The sequence below is a fragment of the Leptonotus elevatus genome, chromosome 10, assembly GCF_054856555.1.
Source record: "Leptonotus elevatus isolate MCC_2025b chromosome 10, RoL_Lele_1.0, whole genome shotgun sequence".
In the NCBI taxonomy this organism is placed as follows: domain Eukaryota; kingdom Metazoa; phylum Chordata; class Actinopteri; order Syngnathiformes; family Syngnathidae; genus Leptonotus; species Leptonotus elevatus.
In genome coordinates, this window is record NC_141248.1 from 10032632 (window position 1) to 10052554 (window position 19923).

General features: G+C 37.5%; 1 protein-coding gene across 17 annotated transcripts in view; it reads right to left on the bottom strand.

The window, feature by feature from the left end:
• The window catches only part of nfasca (neurofascin homolog (chicken) a), a 121523-nt gene that overhangs the window by 60957 nt on the left and 40643 nt on the right, over positions 1-19923 (bottom strand). For all 17 annotated transcript variants that reach the window (XR_015096387.1, XR_015096384.1, XR_015096385.1 and 14 more), the window contains exon 2: positions 1981-2031. The gene's annotated coding sequence lies outside the window, so the exon portion shown is untranslated. The remainder of the gene's footprint in view (positions 1-1980; positions 2032-19923) is intronic.

The following is a 19923-nucleotide window of genomic DNA, read 5'->3' on the forward strand; positions in this document are numbered from 1 at the left end:
GAAAATGTTCAACAGAGTTTTTTCCCCCCTGATCATTTGAGTCAGGTGTGTTGGAGGAGGGAAACATCTAATACACGCAGGATAGTGGACCTCAAGGACTGGATTTAGACACCCCTGATCTAATCTATAGTCCCATTCACTGTCAGATGGGAATTCCTGCCTCCTCCTGTTTTTGCTTCATCTATCACTTGCTTTCCCACGCTGTCAAGAATCTTTCATCATGTTGACATCACTCCATCTCTCTGATTATTCTTCTACGCTCGACACCCTGGGCAACAGTCGACTTTAAAGACTTGGCTGTAATTAGAAGGTAATTAGTGCAAAAATCAATAGCCTATCCTGGTGCATAAAATAAATCTACAAACTAGAAAACTACACATTATTTAGGGGGTGACACTCACTCTTAGTTCAACCAATTCTATAGCCACTTGATTTTCACAGATAAGAAGGCAACACTCATTCTCACGTGTTTTTTTTTCTTTCATAAATAACCAAACATCTTAAGAGATAAGTTATTTGAAGCGGTACCTTGTTCTCTAGCATTACGTTTATTATGTATGTTGCATTTTGTGCCTTTACTTCAACAAGATGTTACAAAGCTAGAGTCAGTCTATCCAACAATGTTTTTTACTACCACCATAGATGCGCTTGTGATTTAGGAATAGTGGTGACAACAAGGGAGCGATCCGGTCGGACGAGTTACACCACGTTATGTGAATGGATTGTGAACGCCTGCTAAAGTGCACGGCAACGAATAACGTGAGTACGTTGTTAAATAGTTGAGTTATAAAGTACAACCAAACTCACTATTTTGCTTCAGTTGTCATTTTAAAAGACATGGTAGAATGCTTGCTACCGTATTCTAGCACACATGCTACCATTTGATTTTAGCATGCATGCTACCAATAGTATGGCGCGCTAGTTTCGGAGCTGCAGTTGCCTACAGTTAGCTAGCTGGCCACCTTTAGTGCGTGTGTGTGTGTGTGTGTGTGGGTGCGTGAGCACTAATCGGCAAGATTCCAGGTAACCTGACATAACTAGCCATATTTGAAAATCTCAATTATTTTATGTACCATATGACATATTACATGCTAAGTGAATTGTAAAAAAACAAGACAAACTGTCTAACTTGAATGCAAGATATGAAGTGTAAAATAACCCTCACACAAAAAAAAATCCCTTAGCCCCCCGCCAGAGGCCACCCGCCAAGTAGATTTCAAGTATGTGGGAAACACTGTTTAAGTTTCATATTTCATAGCTCTTTTTTTATTTTTTTATTACAGACTGTTTATTTGAGACACATCCATGCTGTGGTGTGTGATCTTTCATAGATGCATGCATTGCATGAAATTGACATCAAGGAGTGATCAATACATGACATTGTTTACATTACATTATTTCATACCACCTCATTCATTTAATCTTGAATCCACTTCAACCCAATTGAGGAGCATCTCTCTGTTTGGATTACAAACCTTCACCGGTATGACGACATACGTGCGTCTTCTGTTCAATTTCGTGCTGGAGGGTCACATCACATTATGGTGTATTTCTACTTTTATTGGTTGCTATGCTCATTTACATAAATCATTTGTGCATGATGAACCCCTGGTTATTTTGGAGCAGGATCCCGAGATGCGCTAGCGAGCAGTCGGCAAAAAACATGTACTTGTTAACCATGCACATTGTCTGTTAATCACTTATTTTTACAAATTACAACTACAATTTTAACTTTTTGTGCCACTGGGAAATTAAAATAGAGAGGTTAAGGAGAAATCTCAAAATTTACATTGTCCAAAGGATGTATTTTTGTGAATAACTAAACTATTCTCCATGACATATGCCTGATTTTGTGAAAATACATACATTTTAAACTTTTGTAATTTGGTTGTTGAGTTGAAAAAAAAAAGTGAAACCCCTGCTTTAGACAGCCGAGAAGCAGTCCCCCAAGTGTATCAACATGCCGATACAATAACTTACCTTACTTACTAATGAGGACACCAATGTTTAGTCTGTGACCAATTTGCGGACCTGTGAGACAGACAACAAAAGAGATATTATTCATCTTTATTTTTAAGAGGTTATAATAACGCTTTCCTACAATTTGTCCTGCAAAGCAAGCTCATTAGCATCTGTTAGCCTGAGCGTAGGAAGAAACATGTTGGAGAAGAGCAGACAGGACAGACCTTGCAGACAACACACGTGCCTCAGGACTGTCTGCGACTGCCTTGCTTCTTTAACTAGCTTGTGCTTTCAAAGAGCTCATCTGTACGCCAGCCGGGGTCTCTAGGATCACAAGATGCTCTTCTGCTCTCTTATTTCTGGTTGTTGAGTTAGGCTCACACTTCACAGACAAACACTACAACACAGCCCGCCTTGGAGGGCTGTGGAACAGCCTTGAAAAGACTCTTCAACATTCAACAATGCACCGCCTCAACATGCATGAAACCAAATTAACATACATGCTATGCTTCCTATGCATGTAAACAAAGTGGTTGTCGGAGCCACAAAGCCACACATATTGACACACTTTAACAGAAATGTTATTGGGATGATAAAACATGTAGAAGAAAATTAATCCCAGAATTGTTCAGGAGAGCGCACAACATACAAATGCAGAAGTGACAGTCATATGCCTTGCTCATGGGCACCTTGGAATCAAAGTGGCATCTCTCCAACAATCAGTTACCATTTTTGGCCCATAGTGGGACTTGAACCAGGATCCTCCAGGTTCAAAGGCTAGCACACATCTTCACAGATGACTCCCGAGAAATATGAACAAATATCCCTTCTGACTGCAGCATGTCACTGAATATCTATCCAGAGATGAAATGTTGAACTGGGTTAAGTGCATTGCCAAAGGGCACACTAGTTTATTTGCTCCACTTGAAGTTGATGTGTATAAGTAAAGCTGCAATATGTAACTGCACAAACAGAAACCAACAGAAAATATTTTTGACAACATTATTATTATTATTATTATTATTATTATTATTATTATTATTATTATTATTATTATTATTATTATTATTGCATGCACCCGATTTTGGGATATGACACTTGTGGAAGTACTTCTAAATACTTGCTAGTAATTTCAAGTTTGATTTCTTTCCTTTGTCCGCAGCCGCCAAATATAAAATCACAACTAAGCCATTGTAGTTATAATGAACTGTTTGAGTAGGGAGCACAAAATTAGTAGAATGAAACAATTCTTTTGAAGTGAAATATTTCATCATTGCAGATTTAGGAAATGTACATATCACAATTTTGTGTGTGTGTATTTTTACCCTTTGTCCAACTCCAGGATGCAAAAGTCTCCCAAATTATTTTCAGCATTTGCGTGTAGATGAAAAGGGCTTTTTCATTTGTGTCATTTCAACTCAGCAACATGATATAATTTATTTCAACTTTATTTCACCAAAGTCAACTGGTGTTATTTCCTTAGGTGTACTGGAACAAGTACAGCCAATTAAAAAATAATAACATTCATTGTCTCCCGGGCCCCATATACAGCAGCTCTGATCTAATTACCGAGTTGACACAATGTGCTGATTTTGCTTTTTTATTTTTTGTCTGATTGGGCAAAATGAGCTAGAGAAATATTTTAAATTTAAGAAATACGTAATAAGAAATATCAAATTGTAAATGGATTAACTAGTGCTGTATTTGTAATCTGAAATCAACAAGTTTACCTACGCAAAAGGATTAAGGCCAGTGAAGAGAAAAAAAAGGTTGGCAGGATTCTGACTTTATTCTAAGAATTCTGACTTTAAAGTGAGAATTCTGACTTTAATGTCAACATTCTGACTTTAAATTCTCTTTAAAGTGAGAATTCTGAAAGTCTGAATTCGGACTCATAATTTTTGCATCAACAAAGTATCAAAAGCTGTCTAGGCCTTCACACAAGAATAAATATAACGCGTGAAGTGAATAACAGAAAACAGAAAAACAGACACAAGTCCATTAAATATGCTCTTTTGCATCATCTCTTGGGACAATGAATGCACTTCTGTACGAGAGTGTGGACACTTTGATGTACAGTCTATCCACCTGCTTTTCCCTGCTGACCTGCAACAGGGTGAGTCTTAATGAATGTCCCAAAGGCCACCAGCTATGGTCTTTTAACACACACATGCACACACGCTGAAATAAATGGCTCTTATTCACACAAAGGTCACAGGTTATATGTTAAAGTGGTTGTGGGGGACGTGCCTGTGTCCGTTACATCATTTCCGTAGTGCAGATGTCTTTTGAAGGAGTTGCCATGACAACCACCATTGAAATCCGAAAAAATGAAAAATGTGGGGGTCGGCAAGGCTTGGTATTTGCATGAAATCAACTAATTAGTAATGATTGTATCATTATGTGTTGCTTTACAAACAACAAAGAGAATTATTGAAAACACATTCCTAGTGGCAGTAATAAAAAAAAAAATATTTTTTAGAAGTCAACATCATCATTTCACAACACTTTGATTTGGTGTCAACAAATGAACTGCAGCAGAGGCAAAGTAGGATTCATCTGAGCACTAAAACGTAATACTTGCAGCATTTGTTCCAACTTTTGAATTTTTGATCACCGTCAACAAAGACTTCTTCGATGAACACTTGGCCCGGGAGAAGAAGGGTAGGGGGGCAAAACAAAGCAGTGTCAGATTGCAAACCCAGCACACTGCACAGCTCAAATCCTCTCGGGAAGGTGTGATGTAGAAAACAAGACTTGAGGGGCTGCAGGTTGAATGAGCTGCGTGCGTGTGTGTTTGTGTGTGTGTGTGTTTATAACCGTGCATGTGTGCACGGATGTCATGCTTGGAAGGAGCTGCGGCTCGATGATGCTGACTGACCTACTTTTGATCAAAAGAGGGATAGAACAAATGGATGGAAAGTAGAAGAGGAGATCGGGGTGCTGTGGGAAGACGAGGGGAGAAGATGAGGAAAAAGAAGGATGGACAAGGAGAGTGAGAGCTGATTTGCAATTGGAAATATTACTGGGGTGACTGGGGTCGATGAAAAAATAAGAAGAGGCTCTAGAGAGACAGAGTAAAAGGGTACAAAGCTGATTGATTGGTCAAATGCTTGAGGGCTGGCTTTGAGGAGGCGGGGCTTACAGAGAGATTCCAGCTAAATCAATCCCACATTTCCTGGAGTGATGTCCGTCCAAGAACATTCTGTCTCCAGCTTCTAAGAGTCATCTTAAATCATTTCTTGCGGCAGATGGGATCACAGCGTGACACAAATCAAGATTAGACCGATACATTTTGGACTCAAGTTAATACCGACTGATTTGATTGGCAAAAAAACAAAACTGCTTATGTTGTTCAGGTGAGACAGCAGCTTATACTGACTTTGGGCAAGAGTTAGGTTCTGGAGGGTTTGCCAGTCATCCAGTACCACTTAATGGTAGCGATCCAGCGCTTTTCCAGCCACACCTGGGCTTGGAACCGCACCACCACCATGTCACTGGATGGAAGTCCAGTGCACTGACCGCTAAGCTAACAGCCTGGGCTGCTAACATCAGTGGTTCTATTTTGAGGATTCCGAGGAGCAAGGTTCCACTAAAATACGATCGCAAGCTGGCATCCGTTTTTTTAGTTGCTTATTTTGACTTCCCCTTCTGAAATGATTAAACAATTTAAGTTGAATTATACAGGTTATATTTCACATTATGGAAGGAAAAATGATTAACCTTGGGTAATTTTTTCATATATACTGCTGTATATCAGATCCAGATGTAAATATCTGGAAATAAAAGATGAAATGTGGAATTCTTATCTGTTTTGTTATTTTTAATCTATAACAGCAAATTAAACCCCTTCTGACCCATATAGATGATTGCAGTGGACATGACATTCGCGTATCTAAACCAATAAAAACGCATAATTTGGATGATGTCAACACTTCTGGTTCATGATTTAAATCTTAACTAACTAATCTCAATGGCAAGTTCATTTGCATGATGTTTATGTTAAAAATGTTGCATATAAACTTGGTAAGTTTTACAACTGGCGTCCACTATAACAACTAAAAACATGAGATAACCCACCCAAAAAGTTTCCATGTTGTTCTGATGTGGTAAAAGAGTCAAAATCAGCACACAAAAAAAAGAAAGAAATTTTGCCCAGCAAAAACAAATGGACGGAAATGGCTTCATTATTTCAATGCTTTTGGACGGGTGTCTACACATATGTTCAGCTTTCAAAACCAGACATATTGTTGTAACTTGTCACATTATATTAAACATAATCTGAATGTGATGGAAAGTGCTCCTGCTGGTGTTGAGTTTCTAACCTGGGCCTTCAGTATAGTGACCTAATCCATGTCTTCATAACAGCATCAAAACATCAAAGCACCATATAACTATGCGTGGCATTAAGGTAGAAAAAGAGATATTTCACTTAAAGTAAGAGCCAATATGTATTATTAAATGTTATTTTTATTATTCAATGTTATTTACAGTATTCCTAAATGTTACTTGAAGGACTGCTGTATTGAATTTCATTCTTTCATTGTATTTCTTGAAAAGAAGTTGTACAACCACATATTTGATTGGGACTTTTTCCTGCTACTGGATATTTGTGTTTCATTATATATCTATCGAAATGTGTATTTTAAGTAAATTTATTTGATGTAATTTAAGGACAAATACTATTTTGGGATATATCGGGGACCAAAAAGGAAGTAATTTTTTTGTACAATATATTTACTGTTTGCGGAGAATCGCCCACAAATAGCGAAAATCTGCATATAATTGACGCCAATAGTTTTTACGTTATTTTCCATGATTTTACTGGTCCGGCCCACTAAGGAATAGATGTAGCCCTTGAGCTAAAAGTTTGACACCCCTCTACAAAACGCTACCTGTCATTGTTGTTCACCTTGTTCCTGGATGCTTTCCATGCCATTTCTGTTCATTAAAGACCAGTGTTTGGTACCTAGTTTTTGTCACGACAGCATAAAATAACAATTTAAGATCTCTGACCTCACATACCTTATTATTCCTACACCATATCCATACTCCATATTGTAACTGCAACCATAGTGGAAGTGCAATATTACTCAGTTTTCATTCTGAAGATTCGACTTAATCTAATAAAATTCAGATAATGAAACTACACAAGTTACTCTGTTTATTTCAACAGAAACTAGTTCAATTAAGAGTAGCGCTTTTGATTAACTATCCTCCAAAATACATCTACAGCAAAATAGTGCTATCCAGGGCTGAATTCAGTTCAGTTGTTTCTCGTGACTTTCATGAGGTTGCTCTTTTACTGCTTTCTGATGTTGGGGCAGAGCGTATTTAGGTATTGCATTTAATGCTGCTATGCTGTCTTGTCTGGTTCCCCCTGGTTATACAATTGGAGTGTAAATCTAACAGGGTCATGTCCACACAAATGAAAAAAGGTAATATAAGCCATAGTATTGCTATACGGTATAGGAAAAGCAAGCCAAGCAGATCGCACAACTGCATTGTTGGACGACATCCGAATCCTTTGCAGCTCACCCAGAGCGGTGGACCAATCAAAGCTCATGCCCTCTAAATGGGTGTTATAAAAAGCAGGAGACCCCAATCAGTTTGTTGCCCCCTGTCAGTTTCAACCCATCAGTGCCACAAAGAAAGCATGGAGGCATGCGTACAGGGAGGGGGGGCTGGGGGATCATGAGAGGTTAGAGGTTAAAGCAAGAAATCACTGAATGAAAATGGCAACGCTAAACTAGATGTCATTTCTACTGTTGGCTACGTATGACAGACCAGTTAAACAATGCATTGGTATAAGAATTTCTCAGTTGAGCATGGATTCCTTTATTATTATTATTATTATTATTTTACTATTAATTTAGTTTTGATCCCTCTCAGACATATTAAATTACCTCTGAACAAAAAGGACTCACGATGCAGCTTGGCCCCTTTTTTTCCAACATGAATTAACAATGACTCTTCCTCCTCAATATGCTGTCTGAAATATTGAAGACCACGTGCCGACATCCAAATCACGCTGAATACATTCCCCCTCACCTTTGTCACGACATCACATTTTCATGCCAAACAAAGAGGCCATTTAGTGATCCCTTCAGGCACACTGCTCACAGTAAAAGCCACTCCCACCCGCTGGCAGCCCCCAAGGCATGTTGTTCATTGTCCAAAAAAATGCTTTTTCTTACCAAATCTCACATCCACCATTATTCAAATACTAGTTGAGTTACATATTGTATGCCACCGAAAAAAGGACAGTCGAAAATTTAAGAATAAATATATTAAAATAAGAAAATTATTGCTTCAAATAAGCTAAATTTACCTGTAAGATTTTGAAAAATAAGAATATAATACTTGGCCCATATCAATAACAGCAGTCTTGAAAATAGTATTTTTAGACTAAAAACAAGTAATGTTTTTCAAGCTGTAATATATAGAATTATTTTCTTAAAATACATACATATTCATTTACGTTTGGCCAACTTAGCCTGAGTGTCAAGCACGGAGGTAACAGGTCCAATTGTTATTGTCTTTGGTATGACCCAAGCAGGAATTGATCCCACAACCTCCCAGTCTGAGGGCACTCTACCACTCAACCACCGGTTGCGCACTTTCTGGAAAAATAATAAGCTTAGTAAATATGACAAAATGAAAAAAAAAAAAGAGCTATATTGCACTTTTGTCTGACTGTTTTCAGACTTGTATTATTTCCATTTATCTTATACTAGATTATGCAAAATCTAAAAATAAGAAAATTCAACTTATGAAACCTAAGTTCAGTGCCTTTGATGTTGGTTAATGTTGGAAAATGTTTGTTTGAAGCCTCCCAGTACTTAAAACTGGCTGTTAACTCGCAATGTCAAAACTGCTTGATCAAATAAGATCATTAAGTAATAAGTATCTTAAAATAAGCAGAATGATCTCTAGTAAAAATGAAAATTATAAAAAAATTATTAATTAATTAAAAATTATACCTTACTTAAGATTTCAGTTTTTGCAGTGTGTAATAATTCTCATGTTAAGTCAATAATAGTCAAATAATGTATTAAATTCTTTTGTGCAACTACTATAACGATTCTGTGTGAAGTGACTGTAAATGTACTGCACATCCCAGTCCTCAAACAATGTAACACTAATAATGTCGCAAGAACAAGAGCAGAAAATCAGAATTAATGGTGTCTGAGTTGGTTGGCCAGTTTTTGTGGTTGACCTTGAATATGAACATCAAGTTGCTTCTGCAAATGAAGACAAACACCGATGTAAAACTACAATGGCATTTTGTTCAGAAGATGCCTGCCCATTGACAGAACATCCACAACAGACGTTCAATGATTTGCGTACTGGGAGTCCAGAATTTTCCAATCCTTTGTGCGGAAATAAATGCTAGCGTACAGTTGTATTCACGATTCCCCCACTGCTAGAAACACATTCCATCTTGATTTTAAATGACCACTGCAACACATCCTTTATTTTTATTTGCTTTCTTCTCTTTGCCAATTCATTTTTTTTTTAATCCGTCAGTGATTTTCTCTGCTTTACTCAATGTCCCGTCAGTATATTCATATATGCATTTCCTCCATGTATGGCAACCCTCAGAAGCAATGTCGGTCAACATTCAACCTCATTAGCACATCTGGATTTCACTTTGTGCTCCTCCTCAAACGCCCCCAGTACCCCTCAATATCAATCCCCCCTCCTCTCCTTCCTGTCCAATGAAAATCGCCCCCAGTCAGCAGGGCTCCCTAGCAACAGTGCCACCAGAGAAAAGACGGATGAAAACGGGGGCAGAAAAAAATGAGGGAAGATAAGACGGTAATGGGTGAGGAGGGGTGAGGAGCGCTGAAGATGGCGAGTGTGCAACGGGAGGTTGTGTGTGTGTGCGTGTACATGTATAAAAGCACTGTAGAGGAAGTGCTCAAAGGGACAGAGAGAAAATAAGTGTGCTCACTGTTTTTTTTATCTTTGAAAATGTGTGTGTTTGTGCAGGTGTTTTGTATTGTATTGTATTTCTATTATAATAGAACAAAAGCTGAGCTCAACAAAATAAAAATATACTGTGAACACAGAGGACATCCATTCATGTTTATTATGGTAGGTTCCATGTTTTTATAGTAAAATAACACAATATTCTGTTAGCCTTGCAAAATATGTCAAAATCCAGTAAAACTGTCGGGGGCGAAGGGAGTTGCTTCAGTGAAAACGGCTGGGAGTGAATGAGTAAAAAAAATAAAAATAAAAAATGTGATAGCCGATTATAGAGCAATTCAAATCTCTGGTACTATTTTTTTTCCAGTTAACTTTATAAGAGATGTTGCTCACCTTGGAAACGCTCTGCTCTGTTTTATTTTGAAATTAAAACTAAGACACTGGGAAGTGAAAATGTTTTTGAAATTTTGGAAAACTTATCTTACTGAAAACAATCGGGAGCTATAAACATGTTCAAGTTTTCATTTAACTTTTTAAAACATGCCAAAGACCCCAGGAGCTCCCTAAGCGTTTTGTTCGAACTCTGAAACAAAGATGTCTAACATAAAAATTAAAAATAAACATTAAAAAATATATCATTTTGCAAATCAAAACCTTGTTCAATAAACATATTCAACATTTCGACAAAGTTAAGAGCTGGAGTTTTATTTTTTGATTTTTTTTAGATACTGATATTTTCCCTTTTAGTGAAAGTGAATATCTGCTCGGCCTCCTTAACCACAAATAATCAGTATCGGCCCTGGAAAAAAACATATACGGGTAGGTCTATCTCTACAGCATTCCTTTTTTAACAAGAATATAAACCGCATGTTTGACTTGGAATAACAGTTCATCTGTCCCTGTTTACTTAAAAGATGCAGATAGCCAACAGTGATTTTTGGCATACAGCTCCACTCCTTAGCAATTATGCATTTATGTGGTTTCACCGTTAGAACCATCCTACAAGGAGGGCAACCATAACTACAATGTGAATTGAAACGAGTTTGACACATTTGCTCTAAAAACATTCTGAAAAGTGTGCTAAAGTAATACGTTAATCAAAAGTTTGACTGCCACACTACACTATCTAACGCACTCTGATAAAGCCAAGAGGTAAGAAGGGCTGCAAAAAGTTTTGTTGGATGCACCGATTAGAGTTATATAACAGTGTTAGCTTCTGATAAGCAGCGTGTACTTGATTACTTGGTGAAGTTGTTTACACACTGACTTTGTTGATGCGCTGTATCTGCCGAATGCGCCACATAAACGCATCTGCACACTAATTGACAAGTGCTGAGTTCAAGAGCAAAAATGAAATTCATGCCGTCTTTGTGGGGGCTCACGTGTGTGTGTTTTCAGAACAGGGCTCAATGCACAGGCCCCGAGCTCTACCCTTAGTCATCATGGAAATGAAACTTATTTTACATGGGACCCATAAAAAATATGTAATGGAATATTTTTTGTTATAAAATAAATTAATACATGGAATAATGTCTCCTATAACATTTTATCATTGAAGGCATCGTATAAATAAAGCTGTGAAATATATTTCATTTATTTTATATTCTTCTTATTTTTTGTATGCACATATTTTCGTAGCATTTATATTTTTAACGGATTGAGAGAGGGCAACTGTATTTTAGTGTGTGTGTGCCTGTGCGTGTGTATGTGTGTGACTGAGACAACGAGCCAGACCAGCCAATGGCAGAATTACATTAATCACCACCGTAACCTGGAGGCAGATGGGCCCATCTCAGCAAATTAGGCCTGGAAGACATGCTAACTATCCACACACACACACACACATACACACACAGAGTTGTCCTTTCCCATTTCTCGACTATAATTATTACCAAATTTAATTTAGTCAGACCAGGCTCTGTCTCTCTTTTCCCCTTCCTTTCTTGTACTAAATGACATTAAAACCATAGAGAATCTATTTAGTCCATCATGATATGTATGTGTTTCATCATCTGTAGGCTAAGCAGTAGCATCTCTGTTTCTCATCGTTACTCATTCATTTACGATGATATTATATCCAGCTGTCCAGTGCTCTTCTTTTCCTTCGTCGTTTGGAAAATGTAAATCATAGTGACATTCATTTATCGGATAACTCGCATTATTTTCTAATCGTGTGTGTCTGTCTTTGTGTGATGTGCGCACGTGCGCGTGCGTGTACGTGTGTACAAAGTGTGAGTGTATGAGTCAATGGGTGGGGAAATCCCCTCGAGTTCGCCAGAGAAAAAGGTGTTAAAATGATAGACATGTCAGTGCATGAGTGTTTACCAGTAATCACTGAGCAATAAATGAAAGGCAGATGAGTTGGATAGATAGACAGACAGACAGACAGACAGATAGATGGATGGATGGATGGATAGATAGATAGATAGATAGATAGATAGATAGATAGATAGATAGATAGATAGATAGATAGATAGATAGACAGACAGACAGACAGACAGATAGCTAGATAGATAGCTAGATAGATAGATAGATAGATAGATAGATAGATAGATAGATAGATAGATAGATAGATAGATAGATAGATAGATAGATAGATAGATAGATAGATAGATAGATAGATAGATAGATAGATAGATAGATAGATAGATAGATAGATAGATGGATAGATGGATAGATTTATGTACAGCACTTTCTTACAACTTCAGGTGTTGTGCTGCGCTGTATAAATAAAGTTGAGTAATAACTAAACTACTACATGAACGATTATTAAGAAAGATATTTAACTATTTTACTGCCACACGTTATCCAACAAACAACCCCTACAGTGCCAGCCGAGTTCGAGTATTTTCACTCATCTTTCAAGGCAAACAGAATAGTGTGTGTGACCACATAAACATGGTGGATACCATATGAAAGATCGGATTCCATTCTTTCATTCGAAAAAAAGAAAGGATGTTTCTACCTTATTCCGTTTTTTCGTAATCACCATTTGAAAATAGGTCAATTGAGTCACATCAAGCGAAAAGTTTGTTTTTTTGTGAAAAGATCCTTTTTTTTTTAAACAGTTAGATGGAGGCAACGGATTCGCTGTGGCAACCCCTGAAGGGAAAAGCCGAAAGCAAAAGAAGAAGAAGTGACTTTGACACTAATATTTTTTTTGTTTAGTGACGCTCTGTGAATTAGATTTATTGTGACAAACGCTTAAATTATTCACGTCATCCTTGAAAACTTTCTATTTCCTAAGATCCACCATGTTTTCATGAAATTTGATAGCCAGGGAGGCCATTGAAAAAAGATACAATGCTGCCATTTGCTGGCCATAGTTAGTGAGTGTTTTTGGATTACTCCAGCCCATTTACAAAGCAGCGCTGCACAAGACGTTGCACTGCCCAATGAGGGAAAAAACGTAGTAGACGTCAATTGACTTTATTGGCGGTATACAGTGGGCGTGTCCTTAACGTCAATTGAAGTTTTTGACAGTAAAAGAGTTCAATAGTTTAAATAAGTCAAAAGTAAATAAAAGATTACTCCGTCTGACTACTATTCACCGATAAAGTCATTGCCTCTAACCACTCACAACACAGTCACAACATATATCACACCTGGCCAATGTCATTCTTAAAAGGAACCCCGACTGTCATGACAAGTTTGCTCTATATTATTTATTTGGTTGTTACTAACATAACGATGAGATCCATTTTTCAAAAATCATTTCCAGTTTAATACATTTTGTAGAAACTTTATTTGGACGTACGCCGCCATTGGTATTTACGTCGCAGCGCATTCAGTGACGTAGAATGGCGGCTGGCTCTCTGTCGAGCATTGCCTCGTAGCGTTCCTAAAGAAGCAACATGTGATCAGGAGTCACCCTCCCCCACGCCGTGCTCTCGTCAGTCACCAGACACATTCAATCGTTTTGATCGTCCCTTTAGGAACACTACAGAAACAGGAAAATAACAGTCGAGGAGGTGGGACAGGACATTTAATGTCCAACAGATACAGAGAAACATAATCAAATCTCTCAACACATGTGGGTGCCAAAAGCTATAAACATAGCATATACAGCAGAGGTGGGAGTAAGTCTTTGTTTTGCAAGTCTCAAGTCTGTGCCCTCAAGTTCCGAGTCAAAACTGACAAGTCTTAAGCGATTCACAAGTCCTACACTTTGAGTTTCAAGCCCTTTCGAGGACCAAAGCGGAGGTTTATGGATGTAGTTAAAGAGGACTCGAAGGTAGAGGACAGGGTTAGATGGAGGCAAGTGATTCGCTGTGGCGACCCCTGAAGGGAAAAGCTGAAAGGAAAAGAAGAAGAAGAAAATGTTTTTGCTCATTACATTTAAAAAAATATATATGTAAACTCAAATCGTCTAATATGGCCGTTAGGATTTAGGAACACAACTTTAAGTGCAATATATGGCAAGATACATAATTATTTCACATGTGGTGCATGTATAAAATAACAAGGTATCCTGCCTTACAATATATTGCACTTGTAATGCACTTGAAGTTGTGTTCCTGAAATCCAAATGGCCATATTGGACATTTTGCAAGGTTTTTTTTTAAGCTAGTGTTTTATAAAATAATGAGGGCAAAGTTGTATTTTTTTTTCGTTCCGTTCCGTCTTCAATTCTGCTTATCGGGGTCGGGTCGCGGGGGCAGCAGCTTTAGCAGGAAAGCCCAGACTTCCCTCTCCCCAGCCACTTCCGCCAGCTCCTCCGACGGGATCCCAAGGCGTTCCCAAGCCAGCCGTGAGACGTAGTCTCTCCAGCGTGTCCTGGGTTGTCCCCGGGGCCTCCCGCCGGTAGGACATGCCCGGAACACCTCCCCAGGGAGACGCCAGGTAGGCGCCCAGGAGGCATCCGAACCAGATGCCCGAGCCACCTCAACAATTTTTTTTGGACAATGAAAACTACATCTAAGTGCAATTTAAGGCACATTCCCTTAGTCTCACGGAGAGTGGATTACAAAAAAGCATAGGTCCACAATATTTAAAACAATAAGAAAAGCAGCGAGCCAAGCAACAGCTGTCAAACTACTGTTGCCAGCCAGCCGATGCTAATGCTAACAGCTAGCTACTAGCCACGAACGCCGGAGACTTGTACCGTATCGTGCAATGAAACCGTGATTGATTTGCGGTTTCTTCGCTTCCTAAATTAGCGATTTAATACACTTTTGGGGTGGCATTATGATAATGGTAGTAGAAAATATGTAATTTCAATAGAAACGTCGATAATGCAAGCCAAAATGTCAAAGGGAAGTCAAGCTGGCGTTCACGCCACCATGCAGGCAGACTTCAAAGTGAAATCCGCCAAGGCTGTTGCATTGGTGTCAATGTATTATTTGGTCAGCTTTATTTTGAAGTTTGCCTTAGCATAGGCGGCGTGTGTTTGCGGCTTCCCTGACATGTCTGAATGACGGCGCTGTGCCAGCCCAGCTCACACACGGACACACACGCACACACACCGAGAAGGAATGTAATCGTTAACATACATTTGAATCTTTTTGCTTTAATGGAAGAAGCAAGTCTTTTCAAGTCAAAAGGCTCAAGTCCGAGTGAAGTCACAAGTCGTTGTTAAAGTCCAAGTCGATAAGACTTTTAACATTTTGTCAAGTCTAAAGTCGTCAAATTCATGACTCGAGTCCACACCTCTGTTTTAGGTATATCAGTCCTTCATAATGGGGGCGGGGGGTGGATTATGGTGCGATGCTAGGAAGGCATATGTGACCTAAGGGAATTATTATTATTATTTTTTTTTTTTTTTGCCATACTAGAATAAAGTGCAATTGCACAGCCATTACAGTAGGTGGCAGTGTCTCACATTTTCAGAATACGGAAGGAGTATTAGCTCCTCTGCAAAGATGTATTTACAACAATGACTGGGGGCTGGGGCGCTAAATATTCTCTTCTTCCTTGGGGAAAAAAAGTAATTGAGAAGCACTTATGTACAGTATATAGTTATACTGTATATTAGTAGCTCTTTTAAAGAAACATGTGACATTACATTTCACCACAGCATTATAAACTTGGCTTGTTGACTCAGATGGTGCACATCGGCATAACAAATACCAAGCCAATCCATGTGAAATACATTTATTTTTGAGTTGGAATCAGAAAAGAAAAAACGTGGCCTGTTGCGATAGCATGATTGGCCCCAAATTAAAGGAACTATTTCACGAATGAGTGGAGCAATGGCCATTGGCAAGCTGAGCCCTTTGTCCAAGGCTATTAAGAGACTCACTGGGTGGAAAAATACATGCAAAAAAAAAAATAATCACCCCTTTAAGTGCATTTTTAGACAGAGGGCAGCCAAAATGCAACATATTTTAAAATGAGGTGTATTCAGTCATTAGTATAATAATGACAAAGCTGTACAATATCATGTAGCTTTGTGTCAATCATTTGATGACATCATTGAAATTGCTTTTCCATCCATCCATCCATTTTCCATGCCGTTTGTTTTCTTTATTAGGGTCATGGGGGAGCTAGGGGCCTAAATCAGGTGACTTTGGGTGAGAGGTATGGTACTGAAATGTTAACCAGCCTGTCAGAGACTATTACATTAGTTTGGAAAATAAAAAATAAAAAATCACCCAGCACACAGTTGCCTGGTGTTAAATGTAGGTTGTCACTGCCTGCTCCAGAGTGTGATGTCTATGATGCTGTGTCTTAGTGAAGCAGACAGATGTATCCCTGGGCCTTTTATCACACACATGCACTGACAGAAGCATGAGCAGCGATGTAGGTTAAGTACCTGGCTAGAGGGCAACATCTGTATCCCCACCTGGACTCATCCAATGAATCCTCATATTTCCTCTTTTTAACTCACCCTCTTCTTACTAACCATTTAAAATTCACGGCCTACAATTTCTTTTTATCACCACCTGAACAGCGATACCGGACCTTATTGCATTGAAGTGTGGGGGTGTGCAGCCAAAACCTACACTGAATCCATCTTTCTTTTACAGAAATGTGCTATTCGTGTTGTTTGCCATTGTGGATACAGAGACCACACTAATCCATTATTTAAACAACTAAAAACTTAAAAATTTAGTAAATTGATGGAGTTCAACCGCCTTAAAATATTGTATAAAAACCATCATCACATTTTACCAGTTAAGATACAGACCAAATGTATAAAAAGGGAAAGTGTGTACAAATTAAGAGGAACAGACATTTTTTTCCAAACATAACATAAAACAAAACAAAAAGAAAGATGTATTTCAACTCAAGGTATCGGTCAGTGGAATAATTGGGATTGTAAAACATAATCTTCTCAGTCTATTTGCATTTTTTTTATTTTTATAAAAGCACAATTATTGCAAAAATATATATAGCACAAGGACACACAGTTGAATTATTTTGTAGAATTGTTATACTGAAAGTGTCTTGACTGCTCGCTGTCATTCATTTTGTGTTTTTTTTCTTCTTCTTTTTTGTGTTGATCAGGGGCAGACAAAACAAGTTTTACTTATTTATGTCCCCTTTCATTTCTTTTACTTAACTTTGAATTTCAATATTGCTTTATATTGTCTTTTTTCTTTTACAAATGAATGAAATAAATTAACTTGAATTGAACAGTAAAAGCACCATAAATGTCTGGTAAAAATAAGATTTAAATTAAAATTTCATATTCCTCAACTTCCTTTGTCTCATTTAATGTATTTGAAAGAAATACAGAGAAAAATCATATCCATTATAAAGTGGCTTTGATTTGATTTATTTGCTCATATGGGAAGATTAAATAAAAATATCATTTTTTAGGATTTATTTTAGCTGTAACATTATTATTGTTGTTGTTGTGGTTGTTATCAATTCAAAGGAGGACATACGCATAGCTCTATCTAACATCACATGCACGGACATGTGTGGGACTCATAGGAAACAGATTAACTGAGTGAGGAGTCATCCCCAAAGCTAAATCTCCACCATTACATAAATCATCAAAAGCAGATATACAAGAAGGGAAAACAATATGATTATGATGACTACACATGAATAGGATACTATTTTTAAAATGTTTGTTTTTCTTTGAATATTTACTCAAAATAATGGAAGCAGTACCTGGGAAGTTGGCATACAATTTGAAGTTCAACCAAAAAATGTTCTGGAATTAAGTGCCTCAAAATTGCACAAAAACTTCTCGACCTCAAACAATCTCAGGCAGGATGGCGTATGAAGACAGCAGGTTGACGACCTGACATTGAAGTGAAGCGTCAGCATTCATCGTTTTGCATCTTTGTCTGAAGACATATGCTTCTTCACCAGGTACACAAGTTCCATAACATTACATGCTCCATGTATGCATCGTATAATCTCCTAATCTCTGCTAATTTGCTTTCATGATACAACTCAAGTCGTTGAGCGAAATTTTTGGTATGTCTTGGAGTAATCTTGTGATGAATCAGGCTGTCATTTGGTGGCGGATGGATCAGAAATAATCAAGCTGGCGGAGTTCGTACAACAAAGGGACAAACCAAATGATACAGCAGTTTACTTCGATTTATATGTACGTGTACCAAGGTGATTTTACTTTTCAAAAAAACTAAAATTTCATCAACTAAATAAGATAAAAATGAAAATGCTTTTTAAAAAACGAAAACTGAAACTACATTTTATATTTACAAAACTAACTAAAACTATAAATATAGCGAAAATGTCCTTCGTATTAGTCTCTGGTAATTATTTTAATGTGTGAGCCTTTGGGGATGATTTCAAATGTGATTTTGAATAGATTGATTTTGATATGAACCGGAATAAGGACGTTTGAAAGTGTGTTACGCAGAAGTGACGTCATCTAGAAGCAGCCAATAGAAACGCACCTTCAGATGACATCGCTCAGGCGACAATTTTTCATGTTTGACTTTTGGCTCCAGCGACTCGGCTCGCCTGATTTTTCATTTAACTCAACCGAAATGCAACGCTAGATAAGAAATGCGGTATTTTTTCAATTTTACCATGATGTTTTTTTAAATATTTCGTACAATACAATTTTTTTTAACTAAAACTAATACTGAAACTAACTAAAACTAAGCATTTTTTTTAATACTTAAAACTAATAACAACTAACTAAACCACCCTAAAAACGTATTACAGTAAAACTAACAACATTTAAAAAACAAAACTCAAAACAAAATCAAAACTAACTAAAATGAAAATTCCAAAATTATAATAACCCTGACGTGTACTGCAAAAAGTTGGTCTCTAAAAAAATAAAAAATAAAAAAAAAATGCCCTACCCCCAACCGGTCCCTAGTACCAAAAAAAAGGCTGCATTTACACAGATGACAATTTTTTTTTAAATCTCTCACAGTTTATGTATGATAAAATGATACCCTCATATACAGTATATCCTCTCTTCATGACAGTTAATCTTATAATCTTTGAGCAAGAATTCTTCTCAAGTACCACCAACTTGGCCTACATACCTAAAAGGTCATTCAGTCTATCAGTGTCACAATCATATTTTTCTTTATTAACAAATGATTTCCAAAGATACCCCACCATCAAGTATTGAGGAAATTCATTATGTAATGTAATTGTGTAACGTGCCCCCATCCACTCCCAGTGCCAGTCCGAAGCCCAGATACAAAATAGATGGGTTGAATCAGAAAGGGCACCTGTCATAAAAACTGTGCCATACAAAAGATGTGTGTAACTCGCTGTGGCATCTCCTGATGGGAAACGCCAAAAAATGGTGTAACTTTGCAAATGGATCCACTATTCTCTCTTTGTGGAAATGCAGTCTATAGTAACAATCAAATGCTCGGTGTTTATTTCACAACACATTCACTCCTGCAGGTCAAACGGATAAACTACAAACATTGCATACTTCTGAGTTAAATAATGAGAGAACATTTCTATTTATTAAAGGGATACTTGACTCCTTGAGCCATTTTCAGCAGCAAAAAGTTAATATTTTGTCCAGAATGAATTTAGTAACTTTATTATTTTACATGTAAGCCTACAATTAATACCTTAAAATACAAATTTTTCCACTTGCTGTCGACTGAAGATGACCCATAA